The following is a 3,919-nucleotide window of genomic DNA, read 5'->3' as shown; positions in this document are numbered from 1 at the left end:
TCATCGCAGATAGATACAACATGGAAGAAGTAGGAAAAAACATGTTTTTCTCCCTTGTGATGAGATCTCTTGGGATTGACTGTCTTAGCAACTTTCATCTGTAACCTACAGCCGTGCTTGTTATCTTCATCATGTTGTGCCTTCCATCGCTAGAACTTATCTTACGACTGGGAGTCTGTACCTTTTGACGGCCTTCATCCAGTGTTCCCTCCCCCACCTCTGGTAACCACAAATCTCATCTCTTTTCCTATGAGTTTGTTTCTTTGTTTTTGAAGTGTACTTGACCTGCAACACCACGTTACTTCCTGGTGCACAACATAGTGATTCAATATTTCTCTGCATTTCAAAATGAACTCCATGATAAGTCTAGCTGTTATGTCACCATACAAAGATATAATTACTGACTAATTCCCCATACTGTACATTTCATACCCATACTCATTTATTTTGTAACTGAAAGTTTGTACCTCTTAATATCCCTTACTTTCTTCTCTCCTACACTCACCTCCCCGCCTCCCGCCCCTGGCAATCACCTGTTTGTTGTCTGTATCTATGACTCTGTTTCTGTTTAGCTATGTTTTCTTTTCATTTGCTTTTTTTTTTTAGATTCCACATATAAGTGAAATCATATAGTATTTGTCTTTCTGTCTGACTTATTTCACTTAGCATAATACCCTCTAGGTCCATCCATGTTGTGCACAAATGGCAAGATTTCATTCTTTTTTATGGCTGAGTAATATTCCATTTTATATACATGTATATATATACACATATACATACATATATGTATACCACATCATCTATTGATGGGCACTTAGGTTGTATCCATATCTTGGCTATTGTAAATAATGCTGCAATGAAAATAGGGTTGCAGATATCTTTTCCAATTAGTGTTTTCTTTTTCTTTGGATAAATACCCAGGAGTGAAATTACTGGATCATATGATAGTTCTGTTTTTAATTTTTTGAGGAATCTCCATACTGTTTTCCAAGGACTATTTCAGAATTACCACAAAGTTTACTTTCCAAAAATGCCCTCTTCAGCTCTAGGCATATGCTGGGGAAAAGATAATCTAAATGTCAAAGTATTTTCCAGATAGACTGACCTGGCAGTTGATATCTGGGTGCTGATCCACATAGTATGTGATTTGATGGTGATAACTTAGCCGGGAACAGACCGTAATATTAGAGCATAATTGCCACATGCATATTTGCCTTAGTGAATTTGGCAATAAAGGTCCAAAAGAAAAAAAAAAGGTGGTGTGGGGAGTGCAGAATAACAGTATGACAGTGCAGGCAATGTTGTCTGTCCACTCAATGAGCTACACCCCTCGCAGGCTGAGATGGGCATCAGAAGTCTGTCCTTCTCCTAGGGGGCCTCAGCTGCCACACGCCTTTGTGGCCTGCTCTCTGTCACTCTGGCATTTAAAGAGGTGGATTCTCCACAAGTGCTCACACGTAAACACCGAGGAAGCAATGATCTGTCCAGAAGTGAGGAGAATCTGGACGTATTGGACCTTGGAGAAATTCTCTCCAATGTGGCAGCTTCCTAAGGGACTTTCAAGGGTCCTTTTGAAAATTTGTGACTTTGCCCTGAGAGTCAAGAGACGGGACCCCACCGGCTGATAAGGGTGTGTCGTGTCCTGGTAATGATAACTGTCACCGGCTAAGAAGCCATTGTGTTCTGAGCTTCTTTCTTTCAGCAAGTACGGTGTTAGGTTTATATGGTACCTACTAGAGAGAATGAGGGCCGGTCCTTCCAAGCTGGCCCAGCTATGCCACTGCCCCCTGAAGCAAGCGCCTGGCCCCATCACGGGGCCTCCTTCTGTGTCAGAGAGAGGCGGGCCTCACCTTCACGGCCCAGGCTTCCCCCTCGACCCCTTGGCTCTGCCTGTCTCTGGGCTGACTTCACCCTGGGGCCGACTTTCTCCGTATGGTGGCTCGGGGCAAAGTTAGCTTCACAACCGCAGCAAAAAGAGCTTCTCTCTGCAGCTTCAGTAACACTTCTGGAGGCCAGTTGCATTGGCTTCGCTCACCTGGTCTGGGTCACAGGCCCATCCTCACACCAGTCCCTGCAGCCAGGTGAATGGGGTGCTCTGACTGGCCAGTCCTGGAGCTGGAGCTGGGGTGCGTCCACGCCCTGAAAACAAAGCCCCGGAACGGGGGTTGGGGAGGTGCCCCAGGGATGGTCACGCCCCTGCCGCTGAAGGAAGGACCAGGGGTGCTCACCGCAAGCACAGCCCAGGCCAGCGCCTCCTGGTCCCCCCATCCTGCCACTACCGCCGGCCTCCCCGCCCCCTCCCCCCCCCCCCCCCCCCCGCCTCCCGGACTCTCGTAACCCAGGGCCTTGCTGCCTTCCAACTTCCACACCTTCATGCCTCCTGCTTACGTTCTTCTCTGACTCTCTTTCCATCCCTTCTCACTCCACTGTAGCTGTGTCTCTTTTAACAACTCACACTGCAGTTCCCTGAAAGTTACCTGCTTGGGTTTGTTAGCGTCTGGTCCAGAGCGTCTGTACGAAGCAGTGTGGTCGTGTCAGGACACCTCATAGCCACCAACCAGCCTACAGCTCGTTTCCTTCAGGTCAGACCCCTTTCCCTGGAATAGTCAGCCAGGATGATAGAGCTGTGCTGTGTTATAGATCAAGGGACCTATGGAGAAGCTCCAGTCTGGCTTTTTTGCTCGGCACAGCAATCAGCAATCTTTGTGGCCTAAAGATTACATTCAGTATTTTCCCCCACCATTATTTCTAGTGTACGCTGTACAAACCTAAAACAACACTGGCTGAAAGAAAGATCTTTGTAGAGAGTGGTTTTTTTTTTTTTTTTGAAACCCTAGGTGATACCACTAGAGTATATGTGACGAAATGGAAACTGGAAACCTACCATCTCAATGACTAAAGGAAAATGGGTTTGATAAGAAAAGGTAAAAGGGGTTGAGAGGGGCTAAAAGGTGATGTTTTTAGGAAAATAAAGGTTAAAAAAGACATTGCTCAGCTATTCCATACGTACAGGGAGCGCAGAGCTTCGTGGATGGGTTTCAATAGCAGCAAGAAACAACCTTATTAAACCAGAGTGCAGTCCTGAGAAAAGCTTCTAAAAGCGTGTTCTTAGATGAGGTGATGGAGTCAGGGGGATTATAATTTAGAGTTTTATAGTTTGAGTTCTAAAATATAATAGAAATGGGAAGCCCAATACTTCTCTGATTTTATTTTAGTGAAAGAGCCTTCATGCTTTCTACCATTCTCTCTTCCTTCCACCCCACTGTAATTCCTAGTGGGCCAGAACCAGAGGGAGGCACAAGCCCCCAGTTTAAGGAGGCCCTCCGTCTGCCTCTCAGGTGCCAGCCCTGCACTTGCCTGCGCTGGCCTGACAGTAAGTGCCTCCTTAAATTTTGTGCCCTGGGCTCCTGCCTGTCTTATAAGAGTCCCGGCCCTCTTCAAGGAAGTATGGTGGTTTCATTTTCCTAAAAGCAAATTTTTTTGGTGGTTTAGATGAGATCAGTCACTTTATCCTGCTCTTTCTGATACGGGTTAGTGCCCCCAAACTACAAAATGAAGAATTTTGTTTGTAAGTGTGTGAGATAGAGAAGGTAAAAATGCAGATTCTACTACATGTAGAAAAAGAGTCTTGATTTTATGTTGGCTCCCTTTTTTTTTTTAAATCCCTGTGGACTATCAAAACACCTCCTCTCCTGGCTGGATCCATCCCCAGGGCTGCCAGGTGATCCGCTCCGAGCACGTTCACACCGGTCATCTGTTTCCTGTGGTCCGAGCACATCTCCAGACAGCTCATGTTCACCTGTCTTATTAATAATTGGCTGCAACCTTTTCAATTTTCCCCTCTAATAGGCTCGCAGAATTGTGTTACTTATCACGTTATGAGCTCAATTCTTCTGGATTTTTACATTATTCCTCTAAT

Source organism: Balaenoptera musculus, chromosome 17, assembly GCF_009873245.2.
Source record: "Balaenoptera musculus isolate JJ_BM4_2016_0621 chromosome 17, mBalMus1.pri.v3, whole genome shotgun sequence".
Taxonomy (NCBI): domain Eukaryota; kingdom Metazoa; phylum Chordata; class Mammalia; order Artiodactyla; family Balaenopteridae; genus Balaenoptera; species Balaenoptera musculus.
This window is presented reverse-complemented; position numbering follows the sequence as displayed.